Here is a 16,858-nt window from a genome sequence, read left to right as displayed (position 1 = left end):
TCACAGGTTCATTCAGTCAGATGCAATTTATCATTTAACCCTTTCAGGAGATCTACCAGTTGCCAATCTTGGCTTCATTTTCTCATTCTTAGAACTGCTGAGCAGAAAGGTCAGTGTGAAATACAGCAAGGAGCAAAGGCTATTTGTTTGAACCTGACTTTTTTTCTCGAGAGGGAACAACTTGCAATTGGCAGTGTGGTCCAGGATGCTCAGGGTTTGTAACCTTCCATAACTCTGCTGCAGTCCCTGGTTAAAAGGGAGGATGGAGTAGCTGCCTGCTCTGCTGTGTTCATTGACATTGCTTCCTGTGAGGTTGTCTGTGTTCCAGAAGGAGCCTGTAACTCACTGACCGGTCAACAGAAATTAGGTCGGAGAGGCTGGGATTCTCCAGAAAATGTTAATAATTTTCCAGTATGACTATGGCTATCCAGAAATCCAAAACAGTGGGATAGCACGCACATAAAGACCATCTTCAACTTCACTTGCACCCAGGACTCCAGCCCCTTTGGAAACGTGTGTGATTGCCCCATGTGCATGGCTCAGTTGTCTCTGGGGAAATGCTGCCCCTCCCCAGCCTCTGACTCTCCCCCACGACACAGCATCCATTCCCAGTCAGAAGGAATGAAATAGTCCTGGCATTTGTTTGGTACCAGCAGATGAACTCTTTTGAAAATCTAGACTAAAACTCCCAAAACAAAGCCGTAACCACCAAGGCGTGGATATGCAGCCACATGGCTTTCTGCTGAGCTCACTGGCATCCTTGAGAGGTTTCCCACTGATTTCAATGAGTTCCGTGGAGGAAGTTTTAGCTAAAGCAAAGTATAAAGAGGTGGCTGAGGTCTTAACCTGATACCATCCAACCCTAGATATTTAAAGTCCCATCCACTGCTGTAGTCAGCTAGGGAAATGTGCCACTCCAGAGAGCAGGTGAAATCATATCCTTCCATTAGAAGCACGAAAACTGAGGTTTAGGTCTTCCAGTTAAGTGCCTTACATCAGGCAGTCCTCCTGTGTGGTCTCACATGGTTAATTTTCTGTGCCACTCTTGGCATCTCAAAGGTAAGGGCAGTTACATTTCCCTGTTTGTACCTTTTGGCAGCTCTGAGATAAGGACGCTTTTATCTTTTCATGTTTGCAAAGGAAAAAAGTGATTATACTTCAGCAAAGCAACCCCCTGTCAAAGGAATGCATACAGATGGACTTCTGTCTCTTCACCCTCTCTTCTCTTCCAGTACAACCACATTACCACACTACCAACTGACCTGAGTGTCCTAACCATTGTTCATTCATATTTATTTCAGCTCCAAGTAGTGTTTAGTCTAGAGGCTAAGAGCTCGCTGCAAGATGGGCTTCAAGTATATACACAAAGAAAGGCAGCTGAGCAGTGGGCCTGTTTCCCTTCTAGCAGCTTTTGTTATGATTTTAGATGTGAAATCCACTGACAGGGTGGAGACTGAACTGACATGCTGAACTGCCTTGTTCACTGATTTGAAAATTTTCTCTCTTAAAATGAGTCACACCAAACTCTTATGACATTACCCCATGATCCAAAGAGTGACTTCACATTTGGTCACAAGAAGAAAGAAGAGCAGCATTTTTTTTTTAGCTTCATGGAACTGGGAAGGTTTCAGGCAGTGACTCTATACAAGGAATGATACACAGTCATCACTGAAGGAACTTTCTATCTCCCTGTGAATTACCAGATCAAGCAGCTTTTTCTAATCCTTGTTCTAGCTTTTAAAGTCAGGACACTTTAATTTTATTTTTTTAATTCTCTGCCAAAATCTATTTTTGAAGCTGTTATTGCAGTAGTTGCCAGATACAAGAAGGCAAGTGCCTGCCCCCGTTTGTCTAAGAGAATAAGTGAGTGGGATCACACAGGAATAGACTGAATCTCCCAGATGAGACTCCTGATGCACTGTGCAATCATTAGTGAGTTAAACCTCACAAATCCTGCCTGAGTTAGTGCTAAGTCCCTTTCACTGGGGGAAGGCAGAGAAAGACAGGTGTGGCAAAGGGCAAAAGACATCTGCAAAGAGGATTTTTCTCCTTGAAGAACAAAAGGAGTGAAGGTGTGTCTTGTAGATAGTGCTTTACTCAGGTTGATGTTGTCACTAGGAATCTTTCCATTGATCTCCTCAGTCATTGCAAACATCATAATTAGAGCCTGCTGAATAACATTGGCAAATGGTGTATCTGTCTGTTCAGCAGCTTACCTCCTTTGAGGTCTCTTCCAACCTAAATCATGCAATGAGTCTACACACAATTCTGCTGTCAGTTTTGAGTAACTTGCTCCTTGGTTTAGAGATTGCAAAGTAGGAAGGGGCCAGTGGTATCATTAGTCTGAGCTCCTGTGTACATAAGCTGCAGTATCATACTGAATTGCTTTTTGTTGGAAATACAGAGTAACTTTCAGGGGAATTGTTTTTGTTTTTGTTTTTTTAAATATTGCTAATGAATGGATAAATCTACCCAAAGCTTTAGGTAAACTGATTAATTACTCTCACTTCTAAAATATCAGGGTTTTTTTCTAGTCAGAATTCATTCAGTTTCAGTTATCAAACCTGGTTTTATGTCAGCATTGAGAGATTGTGATCAAGTCAACCCTTCACATGATCTCTGTTTGAGCAGACTGAGCTCCTGGAGTCTTTCATGCTAAGACATGCTTTCTAGTTTCTTAATCAGCCCAGCATCACTTCTCTGTACTTTTTCCAATGTGTTATCATCCTTCTGGAATCATTCACAAATAACCTTTTCATTCGTCAGGCTGCTCTTCAGACGGTTGAATAATATTTGCCTGATGAATTTACATTAACCTTCCTATTGGTTGGTTGTATTATTTGTGAATTGTTAACGTGGACAGCTGCAGAGGTTTCTTTTCCTACAGCTCCACTGGCCATGGAAGGCATTTTCATGCATTGTTAGTCCTCCCTCTGGACAAGCCCCTGTGCCATCTGCCATTGATCCCAGCTGTGCCACAGGGAGACACCAGCATGCTAACTTGTAAAAATGTTCCCATGTCTCAGGATGGAAAGGGACATAAAAACCAGCTCCTCTTGGGTTAGCTCAGCTCTTTTACTTTTTTTTCAGCACATTGCCAGAATCTTTTCATTTGCAAGAAATTCTCGCAGAGGCATTATTATACATCAACTATACTCCTGAACTGTGGACCTCCTGAAAAGAGGGGATGTGTCTCATCCCAAGAAGTTCAAATGTCTGCTTCAACTGATGCTAGTTACTGTATCTAATGCTAGTTACTGTATCTAACCTCTCAGTCACAGTGATTTGTCTTAATTACCAGGCTCTATAGTTAGTGATTGACATGCTGGGTTATTAGTGAACAAGCAGAAGGCTGGTGTGACTTTTGGGCAAAGTTTCAACACTGTAGAAGGATGTCCTCTCTTCAGAGTGTCCTCAGCAATTCTCATCCACATTTGAAAAAGGCAGATGCCCACAAGAAAACTGTATCTATGTAACAAACACACAAATTTTAGCTCAGCAGAGTATCAGAGTATCAAGCCCCTCTCGATTTCAAATTAACCTGATTCCCTTCCCCTTGGCTTGCCGTCATTTGCTGCAATGATGCAGACTGTGGAATCTCCCCTTTAGCTTTTCATTAGAAGGACACTTGTTCAATTTCATGTTCTAGGCTTCAGCTGAACTCTCCTTTCTTGCCAGCTCATGTTTCCATTCAACACACAGCTGGTGAAGAAATAGCCCCTTCCCTATCCTGCAGCCTGCTTCAAACAGATAGGCAATTGTGGTTGTGTTTGCTCTCCGTCTCCCTGAAGCCATTGAGCCATTCAACTCTCTTCCCTGCTACATGATACTCAACTACCACTAACCTTGTCCCCTCCAAACCAAAATCAGGTGATGGGAAAGCTCACATCCCTGTGTCTCTCTTCCTGAGGTTTTGGACTTTTGCAAGCAGCTCTCAGTGCCATCAGTATTGCAAGAAAAAAGGCCTCTGCTACTTTCAGCTAGAAGATCAGAAAGCCATAGCCACCTTCAGGCTTTGATCTTTAGCCAAAGCCAACCTCCTTTGCTCTCCTGACCTTTTAGTTTTCTTTGGTAGACATAAGTGCTCTTTGTTCTTTCCTTCTCTCTGTTCCCTGTTTTCATCCTCCTCACACTCTCCAGACCTTAGCTGGAACCTTTTCATCCCTGTAGGAAAAGGTGTGTATGAACTTCTGCTTCATAGGTCACCAAGAGAAGGCTGGACCAAGAGATCCTAGGTGATTTGTTCCCAGATATTAAGACAATAGACTTTCCTGTCAATGTTTTCCACTACAGGAGGTGATGCATGCTGTCCTGGTGACTGAAAATGCCCAAGAGGGAAAGGGAAGTGCCATAGCAGATGTCTGCACCCAAAGCAGAAGTGATTTGTTAACCAAGTGTAGCCACAAATGAAGCTTGGAACAAGGGAATGGCAAATAGCAAACCATTTCTAGATGATCAAATCCATCCATTCCAACATGCCACCTACTGGACCTGAGCTTGGAGCCTTGGGAGAGATGGGGCAGATGACACTGAAGAAACAGGGAAGATGAGCTTCCACACTCCACAAGGATTTCTTGTAGATGGTCCCTCCCTCCCCTTTTCTGGTGTCTGGACTTTATGATCAGTGTCCTCAACTCTGCTCTGCCAAAAGCTGTAGAGACCAGGGCAGAGGGCCTGCCAAATTTCCCATGAAGCTCTGTGAGAACAGTCTTTCTTGTTTTGCTTTGTAGATGGAAAATACATCAAAGCGGCAAAAGTACAGGCTTTTTAATGTGGAAATCTTGAGTCTGTCCTCCTCTACCAGAGCCTCCTTCATGTGATGCTGAGCAAGTAGGGCATATGCTTAGATGTACCCCCTAGTATGGGATGCTCCAGCTTCAAATGTAAGTGGCCTGTGGTTAAGAGGCACTGAACAACCTTCAGAGTTTCAAAATATTGGATGGTCAGCACTTCTGTAGTTCTTCATTGTGTCAGTTTCTTGACCTCTGTGGAAACCTTGAGAGTGATGACAGAGAGGATGGTGAGCCATTTGCCCTGGGTAATGGAGGTGGAGAAGTCCATGACTCATGACCTTACTGTACATGTCAAGGTAGTGCAAGTCACTGCTGGTGAGCTGCAAGTGAGCTGTAAGCCCTGAGGAACTCTGTGTTCTCCAGATCTGATGGAACTGAAGAAGGTAGAATTGAGGGGCACATCTGAAGTACTGCCATAAATCTCTGTGTGTCTCAGCTTTTTCAGTCTGCTCACTTGAAAAATAGGCAAATGAAACAAAAGGAAAAGAGAAACCCACTTAATACTATGGCAGGTAAATGTTCTTTCATACTTCTTAAGTGCCACTGAGGGCAATGTTTTATCATTGCAAAAACAGCTGCTATTTGTCTAATCCTTCCCTAACATTTATGGTAGATAACATTTACATTCCAGTTCTTCCCTAAAGCTTTGTCACAGGGATTTAGGCAGGAGTTCAAGTACCTGGCAGCTGGAACTATGCCTCTACTAAGCCACCTAAAGACTGACATTCCAGGCCTCCCCTCATGGAGAAGAGCCTTGCTCCCCTAACTGAGCTTCAGCATCCTGAGTACAAAGCCTGTCAGATTTCATTGTTAACGAGTGAAGAAATAAATTGGCTCTAATTATTCTATGAAGAGCTTAGATGGAATTTTACAGGAAATAAGCTTTGTTTAGAGATTATCAGAGGAGACTCTGAGCCAGTATTCCCAGGTTTTATTTCTGGTTCTGCCCCTCATTCACTGAGTAGCCCTGAAAGAATATCTTGTTTTTCCCCCATCTGTAAAAAGGGGTGGTGGTATCAAACTTCCTGGCATAAGTGTTTCTAGGCTTAAATAATTAACATCAGTGAAGCAATCTGAGTTTTCTGTTGGAAGATGCCATAGTAATAACCTAAGAAATATTTCTAGCTGCTTTGGTATTTGGCATTCTCATTCTTTTTCATATATAGAAGACAGCCCTCAAAGAGAAAACAGAATTTTCAATCTCCCAACTGGTTGCTGGGCATTAAGGAAAACTGGTGTTTAACTGGGTCATAAATTCACTGAAATTGCATTTCTTCTCAGGCTTTGAAGAACAGACAGACAGACTTTTGCTCAGCTACTTGTTCGTCTAAAATTTTCAGTCAATTTTTTTATGCAAACAAAGCTTTTTGCAAATTCTATTACTTTTGTTTTGAGTAGTTTGCAAATTAACTCTGGCTTTTGTTTGAGTAGTTTCTGCTTGCAGACTGATTGGCCAATCAGCTTACATAGTATTGTGTCTGCTCCTTAAGTGGATAATGCTCAGGCTCCCAAATACCCTACAAAACCTTAAAAATACTCAGGTTCCTCTGGTTGGAAGGGACTTTGGGAGGTCTTCTGATTAACCTCTGGTTCAAAGACGGAGAAGATCAAATAAAGGATGAAGAGAGGTTGCTCAGGGCTTATGACAGTTGGGTACTGAAAGCCTACAAGGATGGTGTCCTTGTCCTCCAAAGAGGCACAACCTCTTTGGGCAGTATTTGGCTTTTCTCATGGTGAAAATGCCTTTCCTTAAAGCCAGACTAAACATCTTCCATTTTAGTTAGGTCCACTGTCTCTTGTCTTCCCACCACACCCTACGGTGAGAAGCCTGGCTCCATCTTTTTGATAATTCCCTTGGAGAAGCTGTCAAGCTGCTGGTTGTCTCCTACAAAGCCCTCTCTTCTGAGGACAAACAAGCCCAGTTCCCTCAGCCTCTCCTCAGAGGGCTCTTGCCCTCAAATCTCTTGGTGGTGTCTGCTGAACTGGCTCCAGTGTGTCCATGTTTTTCTTGCATTGGGGATCCAAAACTGGGTCTGGTTCTCCAGTACCATCCGAGTACCTAGGGAAGCTGGATAAACACATCTGTCACCCTCCTGGCTGTTCAGCCTTCGGCTTCTTTTGCTGCCAAGGCACACTCCTGGCTCACGCCCAGCCTGCTCTCTGCCTGGATACCCAGATCCTTTTCTGGAGAGCTGCTCCTCTCCCTGTCAGTCCTAGCCTGTACTGCTGCAGTGGCTCTTCCTTCCCAAGTGCAGGATTTTGCATTTATCCTTGTTGAATTTCATGAGGTCCCTTTCAGCCCATTCCTCCAGCGTGTCCAGGGCCCTCTCAATGGCAGCTCTGCACTCAAGTATATCAACTGCCCTCTAATACTTTGATGTTGTCTCCAAGCTTGATAAGCAAGCACTCTATGGGCTTATCTAGACAACTGCTAAAGATGTTTGAACAGGACAGGCACCACAAGAGACCTACAGAACCCAGCTTGTAACCAGCTTCCAAATAGGACATGACATCTATTTGCTCTTCTCCAAGTCTGACCATCTAAACCAGTTTTTTACTGTCTGTTAGTCCACCCACCCAGACCATGACATCCAAACTTGAATACAAGAATGTTGTGGTAGACAGCCTAAAGCCTTGCTAAATTCATGGTAAGATACCTGCCAAGAAATCACGTACGAATAAGAGCTGCATCTATTATATTTACCTGTATGTGTGTGCATGTGCAGTCCCTTTTTGAAAAAAGGCTTGAGAACTACTGTGCAGTCATAGTTTAAGAGTTAGTCAGCATGGTAGTGAATTGAATTTGTGTCTTAGAATTCAGCTTCTTAAACACGTGCTCTGTTGTTTTCCACTTTATGGTTTTCTGTTTTACCTTTCACTGGGAATTTTTAAAGCCACCATCCTTGTCCTTACATCCAACTCCAGCTATGAGTCAAATGGGTCTGTGCATTTGAATGATGAGCTACTTCTAACCGTAAGTCATTCTCTAAAGTTTTTCCTTCCTGTAACTCCAAAAGGAGTTCCAATCTTTTTAACCTCTGCATTCCCCAGTAATGTCAAACACATGGTCTGCAGAAGATATGGACCACCAATAAAACCATGGGAAGCTCATGGACTGAGAGAATGGATGCAAGTGAGACACTCTGTGAGAATGGGATTGACTCCATGTACTCCAAGCCTGTGTAGGCTTGTCAACCTAAGCAGCATGGATCTCAGGCACTTTCCACTTTGTGTATATCTAGGCTTTAAACCAGATCTTCAGCTGCAATCATCACATCCTTGCTACTGATGTTCAGCTCTGTCCTGTGTCCATCATCTCATCTCCTGCTGTTTGGAGATGTAGCACAGGGAGTTTTCCCCCACAGCTGTGAAATGGAAGCTGTGTGTGCTCATCATCATCTCTTCTTGCTAGAAATATGCTTTTCTTAATGAAGTTAAGAATATGCTCTGAGAGCTTCTGGGTGCAAAGTGAAGCCATGCATTGAGGGAGATGTGGCCACTTTTTAGCTGGATTGGGGAGTTCAGTCCCCCCTGTGAAAATCTTGAGCTATTGAAGGAGGATGTTGCCTAAATGAGCTGCTCAGATGCAAAATCGGAGCCATCCTCTGCAGTATCTCAGTGGGTGCTGCTGAACTCGAGTGCCGCCACACTTAAGACTCTTGTTCATAATGGACAGTGCAATGTTACCTATGCCATGTACTTATGCCATGTACTGACCTGTCCTTAGCTGGAGAGGAGACTTTCTGAACCTCTGGTTCCTCTGTCGGAGATCTCCCATCCAGATACTGAGTGGCTCAAAAAGTTAAACACAAAGGCTGGTGGCAGAGCAGCCAGGACTGGTGCCAAAAGGCTGGCCTTACCTCTCTGTACAGTAGACAAATTTCCAAAATCCCACGTTTGGGCAATACTTCTAGCTTCCCCTCCTTGGACAATGCTAGGTATGTAATGGTACCGTAGCCCAGATAACTTACAGGGAATTGTTTTTCAGACTGGCCTGTGACCTCATGCCATGTTGGACAGTATGGTGGAGATGCACAGGTCCACAAGTCAGGCAGCACTAGAGCAATGAATAAAGCAGGGGAAAAGTAGCATATGTGAAAAATGCAGAGGCTGCTGTTTGTGTCTGACACAGCCAGTGCAGCTTGGGTGAGCGTATGGCTGGATGTTTTTTCTGGCTGATCTCCCACCCAGAGTGCACTGATGACCCTTGTTTGGGAGCTACCTCCTTCCAACAACACACATGTGAATCTTGTGGTAATCATTATTTTCATTTGCCAAGAGGTGCAATAACTAGCCAACTAGCCTAACTGTGGTAAAGGCCAATCCAGTGACTCCTAGTCTGCTGAATTTTCAGTGTAATTCCTTTATCAGCTTTATAACACAGCATTGGTAACAATCAGGCAATTGCCAGAGTGGTGTAATGACCCCAGGGCTTTAGAGCCCTGGATGGAATGGCTGGATTTACTGATAGACTTTTGTACCTTGTTTTCTGGCACACAGAAGATCCATTCTCTGGTGATGATCTTAACCATGAATGTAAGTAACACAGCTTGTTTTTTTTATGCCAGGGTTATTTACCAAAATTGAGTCCTGTTGGAGTAGGAAGGGAGGCAATCTCTTTGTGCAGCCTTCCTAGCCATGCAAGAATGTACCTGTGTGATGTAATCATTGTCTTGAACCAGCTAAACCTCCTTCCTTTCTAGGATGGTATCTGCACCTCTAGGTCAGAGACACTGTTTTGCCAACAGCTGAGGATGTTTCCCTGCATGTGGGGAAAGGTCCTGCTCTTTACATGATGGAGCCTGCAAATGCTGCCCTTGCGACTGCTGTGAAGTACCTCTTGGACCTGGAGTAGTGACAGGCTGGAACTCCTGAGAAGCCACAGAGGTTTTGACATGCTGTGGACACCAGCAGGCTTGGCCTGAGATGTGTCCCACACCAGGAGTGAGAAGCCCCTTTTGCCCTGGCTGTCAGCAGAGTGTCTGCAACACAGTGCCCGGCCAGTGCTGCCAGGAACACACTGCCCACCCAGGACCCATGAATTCTGATCACTTCAGTGAAAATAATTTGGTGCAATCAGTGGGGAAGGGAGGTTTGCTGCTACCGCACCCACCTGTACAGATACACATGCTCCTGCAACCATCTTCTTTGTGCCACGGTTTCAGTGAGCAAGCAGACAAGCCTGCTTGTAACACACAGTGGTGTGTCAGCCAGCGAGGATGGCTACAAATGTGGCTTTCTCCAGCTCTGCTCAGCAAGACCTCCTCCTGCTGCTTGGAACAATGTGTGGTTACCACAACATGACATCTAGTTAAGAAAACAAAGCCAAGCACAATCCACCCAAACTTCAAAACTTCCCCCTTTCCTTCAACAACAGATTTTTCTTGTCAGGTTCAAATTATTTGCCAATAAGTGCTGGAAAAAGCCGTTGCTCTGGTTTGGCCTGTATTTATTTGCTGCACCAAACCAACAGAAGGTGTTTCTGGGAAATGAACATAAGAGGGTGCAAGAAAATGACATTGGCCTGGTTTAATTTACTAACCAAGGCTAGCTTCTTCAAGTGTTGGACCACAGTGATGGGTATTTTGTACTACTCCATTGCATTCCTCTTCCTGAGCTGATGTGTTCAGGCTTCATGCTATAATTTCTGGTTTTGGTGAATGGAGAGCAAAATCCCCAAAGCCCACAGGCAGCATCACCCAGCCTTGGTGGGCAGCTGGCTGGGTCACCTCTCCGCATCCCAGCCCACAGGTGAGGTACCCTGGGAGAGCAGAGAGACAGACACTTGGTGCTCGTGCTCGCTCTTACTGTTGTTTTTGAGGAAGTCTGCTACACGTTTGCAATGGAGCCAGGTAGTGGATGGATGTTGTACAGAACTTCAGTCTCCCAGTCTGTCAAGCTTGAAAGTTTTTCCAGCTTTCAATTTTGTCTAGAGTTTCCTTCTTAAGATTCCCCCCTTCTTCAAACAGAGCCTCAACTCTGGCTGGGTCCCAGAGATAGATACCAAATGGTGCTTTTTTCCCTTTCTTTTGCTCTTTCTTCCTTCTCATGAAGCTGGCAGACTCTCCAAACACACATCCAACCAACGCACAGTGCATTCGAAAACAGGCCATCTGGCTGAGCACTCCTTGAGAATGAGAAGACAAGAAAAACAACCCTCTTGGAGCTGGCAGCCGAAAGGCAGGCAGCCCGTACGTGGACTTGATCTCGTGGTGCAATCCAAGAGCTGTCCAATCCAAGGGCATTGCAAAAAAGCTCTTTCCTAATGAGCAGAATACGGCTGTCTCCAGAAGCGGCTCCAAGTCAACAATTTGAGTGGGATGCTGTAACTCTCCTCGCTGCACATGTGCTCATTAATTAAAGCCACTTTGGAAGATGCCCCGGACACCCCCGCCAGGGCTGCCAGCCTACCCTCCCTGAAATCCTGCTTGCTGCTTTGCAGCCCCCTGCTGGGCCCGGAACTGCAGAGCCCCAGGAGAAGGACGGGGCCATCGGCATTCAGCTCTTAACCGCAAAGGGGACCTGTTGCGTCACCGGTGAGCAGCTGCGGGGGAGCACAGCCCTGGAGGAAGATGCACTCCATTTGCTTTGCCATCATTTTTCCCCCCTGAGTTTGGTAATAGCCAGAGTGCTCCAGGCACAAAACCACTCTGTGCGGGTCAGCAAGTGTCAGGGACTGAAGTGAGCTGAGCAACCAGTATTGCATTGCTTCCCTATTTTTTTCTGGTGGCTGAGGACTGGATTCACTAAATCAGGATGGCTGAGATGAACACAGAGCCATTAGCAGCCAAATCCATCAACAGCAGAACAGGGAGCACTCAATGAAACCAGTAGGAGATGAGTTTAAAACAATTTAAAGAAATTACATCACATTAATGGTACAGAACTTTTGGAAGTTACCGGCCCAGAAGGTTGCAGAGGCAGAGAGCATCAGTGGGCTCAAAATGGGATTAGACAAATTTGCAGGCAACAGGCCCATAAAATGACACTAAAAGGAAGAGGCAAATGTGTAATGGAACATCCCAATCCAACAAAGGTGAATGCTGAGAAAACAGATGGGAAAGGAAAATGTCCAGGTATGTGTGCTCCCTGGATCTTGCCCTAGGTGGGAGCAGAGTGCTGGGTGGGGGGGACCATTGCTCTGCCCCAAAAGGCTACTCTTCAGTTTTTATTGTAGGATTCAATCACTGTACCAACCCAATCTGAAGGTCATATGAACAGATTGTTGCCTCTTTAAATTACCAGAAGGAAGCTAGAATCCAATTTTTCTCTGAAAGCGGAATTTGTGGAACATGCTTCTGTGAATGTTAACAGTCATGAGCCTTGGCTTAATCTGTTTGCTCTCCCAGTCATTGCATTTCACACAGTGACAGGGTGATTCATTTTACTCTTTATCTTCTTACTTGGGATCTCCCTGTTTCTGCATCTGCCCCTGCAGTACTGATGGGAGCAAGGACAGCTCATAGCTACATCTCAGTTATGTGTGTATGGCTTTCCAAAGGCTAGTTACAGCTCTGCATCTCCAGATGGCACTTCCTCAGGATTCTGCCATGGCTTCTTGGATGCAGTTGTGTTTCCAAGGCCAGGGGTTAAAACTCTTGATCTTTTGACTTTATTAATTCAAGACTAAGGTTCTTTAAGTGAAAAGTTACCTGCTTATCTTGAAAAATTATGACAAAGCATGTGCAGCACCAATGCAGGTCCTCTGTATTTCTGCCACTAAGTTATCAGAGACATTCAGTACCTGTTCCTTCTATCAACATGCAATTTATTTGTCCCCAAACAACAAAAGTGAGGTCTAAAACAGGTTTTGCATCATTATTTTTCTAAACCCACTGCTTTATGAGCTTTAACAGTTACAATGACATGTACCTAAACTGAAAAGAATAAACCCCAGGAATTTGATGAAGTCAAATATGCCCCTTTTTTGGTGCTGACTGAATTCAAACACAGGTGGTTAGTTCAGAAAAACCTGGTAGTGACAGGAGACGGGGAACTGTATTAAATCAGAATGAAGTGCAACAGTGCAATTGCTAAATCATACCAGAGAGAATATAAATAGTAACTGAAAAGCTTCAGCATGGAAAATAATGGGGTAAAGGGCATGACAAATTGAAAGGATTGTCTGTGTGATTGAATTTATTCCTTTGCTGTCATGATATCCCACAACTGATAAAAATCTGTCTTCAAACAGTTGAGCTTTTTATTCCTATTGCTTTTCTTTGTAGGTTACTCTGAACTTCACTCTGCTGTTGTTTTGAAAGTTTCTGCAAGTCTGCAGCCTCAATTTATTTATAACCAGTGTGTGCCCATTTAAAAATTTTTCCTTTTATAAACTCTAACCTGCTATTAGCCACATTTAGTGAAGGTTTTAGGGCATAATTCATCTCCTCCAAATATGTGTGTTCTGGTATGCTAACACTGTCCCTTTTCTTTTTTATTTTTAACTTACAGGAAAGCAGAATAATATGCAAAACCAAGATGAAACATGTTTCAGGTCTACATTACAATTCAAACAGAAATGTAAGTCAGCTGAAGACATCAGAACAAAATGCTTTGTAAGTGTTCTGTGCTATCAGTTCCTCAAGGGATAGTTACAGGTAGCACGCCTTTCAGTGCATATTGCTTTCTTTGCAGCCTTTGATGTGACCTTGTGAAAGGTAGGTTCCCTTCAGGAATGTGCTCTGAGGTCTGAGGTGAGTCAGCTGGATCTCTGGGAGTGTGGTATTTCCAGAGACCAGGTTCCAAACTTGCTTGAGATGTTTGTGTGAACAGTACTCTTTTAAAAGAAAGAATATCAGGGTATAGTCTCGTGATACTGAGAATACAAATTCTCAGTATCAGTTGTGCTGTGGGAGTGTCAGTTGTGCCTTATATTCCAATAAAATGAATTAAATTTTCTTCAGGTCCTTTCCAAAATTAGATGTAGAGAGTGTCCAAACCATCACCAGTGAAATGATGCCAGTTGGAACACTTCTAGTGAAAAATTTGGTTTTGAGAGAATATTTTCATAAAAAGTGTTCACTGACCTCCAAATATGCCTCCCTTGCAGAAACCCAAAAGTCTTAAAAGCAAAAGAGATTTGATTGTTGGCAGTTTGGGGATTATTCCTCTCCCTTTCCCCCAGCGTTTTCCAATGGAAAATATTCAGGGTTTGGGTTTTCAGCCCTTTACTGAAATGTCAACATTTTCCAAAGGGTGAAGGAGGGGAAAAGAGAAGAAAAGAAAAACATGTTCTGACCAGCTCAAATCAGAGCCAAATGGCTCAGTCCTGGATTTGGTCAGGGAAGTATGCTGGAGGGGAGAAAACGGGAGTGTCTTGGTTCCACACACAGCCTGGCTGGGCTGAGGGCTGCGTATCAGATCCATTCGTGTGAGCCATTACGGTCTCCATTTCCCCAGGACACTGTGTGGGATAGCTTTTAAGCACTCGAGGTCAATGTGTCACTTGCAAGCAGTGCCCTGTTGCTTGCCACGGCCACTTGGGCTCTCAGTGTGTGTGTGTGTGGGATGCACACAGGTACATTCTGCTCAAGTCCTTCACTATTTCCATGACGTCTTTAGCTCCCAGAGACAACAATAACACCTGGCGCCTATCCAGACCTGAGAATTCAGCTCTCCTCCATTCATGAAAGAGGAGAGAGGAGAAAAATGGCATGTGCCTGTAACCATACATGATTGCCTGTGTCCTCTGCCCAGGTGACACTGTCTTGTCCTGTGCAATGCCTGGAATTTAGCCTTTGAAAGCCCAGGCCATCTATGGACCAGCTGGCTCGAGGTAGGGAGAAATGCTGGAAGAGCCAACATAAAGGCTGCTGACCTACTCATGCACATTCATGTGCCATCATGCTTCTGGGGGAAAAGGAGTGGCTTCATTTCCACAAAGCGTTGCTGGTCCCCACCTGCATGCTCAGCCTCTGCAGAACTGTTCCTGAGATTTGGCACAGTCCCTTCAAACCTGGGAAGGACCAGGGCCATCTCTGCAGCTGCCTCTCCAAGGTGTCTCCCACAGCGGCAGCTGGGGGAAGTGGTAGATGGATGCATACCCTGGCTAGGTCTTTGTCCCCCTCTAGTGACTCAACTGCAATTCCGAGTCCTACTCCCTCTGAGCAAGATGGTAATTTAGGCCAGGATGTTTCCTTTCTGAAGGCCAGTAGGACATCTAAGCACCAGTGGCAGGTCATATATTTATACACACTCAGACATTATCCACTGCAAGTGTAAACAGTAATTTGGGAGCCTGACTTTCTGTTCTAATAGGCCACGTGTGCCTGCTTTCCTCCCGTGGAAGATGGCAGTCACAGGCTTCACATGATAGCCCATGCGTGATCCTCCCAGGAGGAGATCCAGCTAGGACCACTGCTACCAGTGCAAAAGCACATGCTCCCAGTCCCTTGTAACCAAACACTTGCTGAGTCACAGCCCAGTCACCCGTACGCTTAGCGAGTCGAGTCAGCCATCTGTCACCAGCACATCCTCCTCACCGTGCTGTGACTCCATGGGGAAAACAACAGGAGGCAGATTATGTTTGACTAAGGAGCCAGGCTCTCGTGCATTTTGGCTCTGAGTAACCCCTGGATTGCCTTTTAACCAGTGGTGAGGGCTTGGGCTCCTCTTAATTTGGCTCTTTGTCAGGGAAGAAAGTGACATTCAGGTTGAAACACTGGAAGCTTTGCCTGACTAATAGTGACTCCAAGCAAAGCTGACTCAGACAGGACATGGATGGCATTGTACAAAATGTCCCTCCTACGGACAGATCATCTACACGGGTCCCCACACTGGTGTTCTCCTCCAACCAGTGTTTAAAAAACAGCGCTGAAATATAGGGTGCCCTGTTTCCTAAGGCCTTGTCCCACCCGTTGTGTCAGCTAAAGGCTGCAAGAGCAGCCTTGCCGTGTCCCTTGTCCTAATGAACACCTGTGTTTGCCTGCATTCAGCCACGTGTCAGAGCTGCAGCCCTGCCGGGCACAGCCCAAAAAAAGCAGGATCGCTTTCTGTCGTGTGCCTGTGTTACCCACCAGATGAGGCACTGCCCAGGTGTGGGAGCCAGACTGGGGGTGTGTAAGCAGCTCAGAGTAGGGATTCACAGGGGATTTCACAAAGCCAGGTCCCTGCACTGCTTGCCACAAGCTCCCCAGGCAAGGCTCTCCAGCCTCCTCTCTCGTGCCTGAAAGTCTCATGCCCATCAGCTCCATGAGGGACAAATCACCCACACTAGCAATCTGACCATCCTACTTTTTCCTGAGGCAATGAAAGAGTACAGAGTCGATGTGGCCTTTTTGTTGTGGAGGAAAAAAAAGTGAACTCAATGCCAGGCACAGATCCCAGGCTGTGGAGTTCAAATCACGCTCAGAGCACATAATTCCCGTTTGTGTTTGTGTGCACGCAGGGCAAGGGTGGGAGCTGGCGGGGGTGTGTGTGTGTGAATATAAGAATGTAATTGTCATAATTTAATCCAAAACTACTTCTTGGAAGGAAAAAAAAAATCAGGCTGACACAAAACAGCATGTTCAGTTATAAACACCACATGAAAGAGCCGTATTATGTTCTGCTTGGTAACTGACATGGAGTTCTAACATTCTCAGCTGCCCACTACTGGGCAAAGGCCTTTCCAACTCCCCCCCTCACCCCCAAAACAGCCCCCCCCCCAGCCAAACTGCAGAGCAGATACCAATTTCTGAGGCCGCAGAGAAATTCCACATAGAAAGTTCATTATGGGCAGAGCAGGCTGGCTGGCAGGCAGAGTGGTGTGGAGCACAGAGATGGCCATCTGGGACTGGGAGTGCTCCCAGCTGTGCACGCACATCTGCAGGGCTATGGAGAAGTTGGCACACACTGTGGGAGCTTCAGAGGGGCTTTTCCCCCGAGATTTCCCATAACAGGACCGTGTATTCCTGGAGTGCATGCCTTGCAGGCATCAAGGCTGCTCCTCCCCAACCAGCTCAGGGGTCTGCAGGCTCGAAGCAGTAGCAGCCATCGGCAATGGTGTCAGGGCTCCCTGCGCCCTTCCCTTCTCCTCCCAGGCCTTCAGGTGGAGTGACTCATTCCATGTAAAGAAAGCACAG

Source organism: Motacilla alba, chromosome 3 (genome assembly GCF_015832195.1).
Source record: "Motacilla alba alba isolate MOTALB_02 chromosome 3, Motacilla_alba_V1.0_pri, whole genome shotgun sequence".
In the NCBI taxonomy this organism is placed as follows: Eukaryota; Metazoa; Chordata; class Aves; order Passeriformes; family Motacillidae; genus Motacilla; species Motacilla alba.
This window is presented reverse-complemented; position numbering follows the sequence as displayed.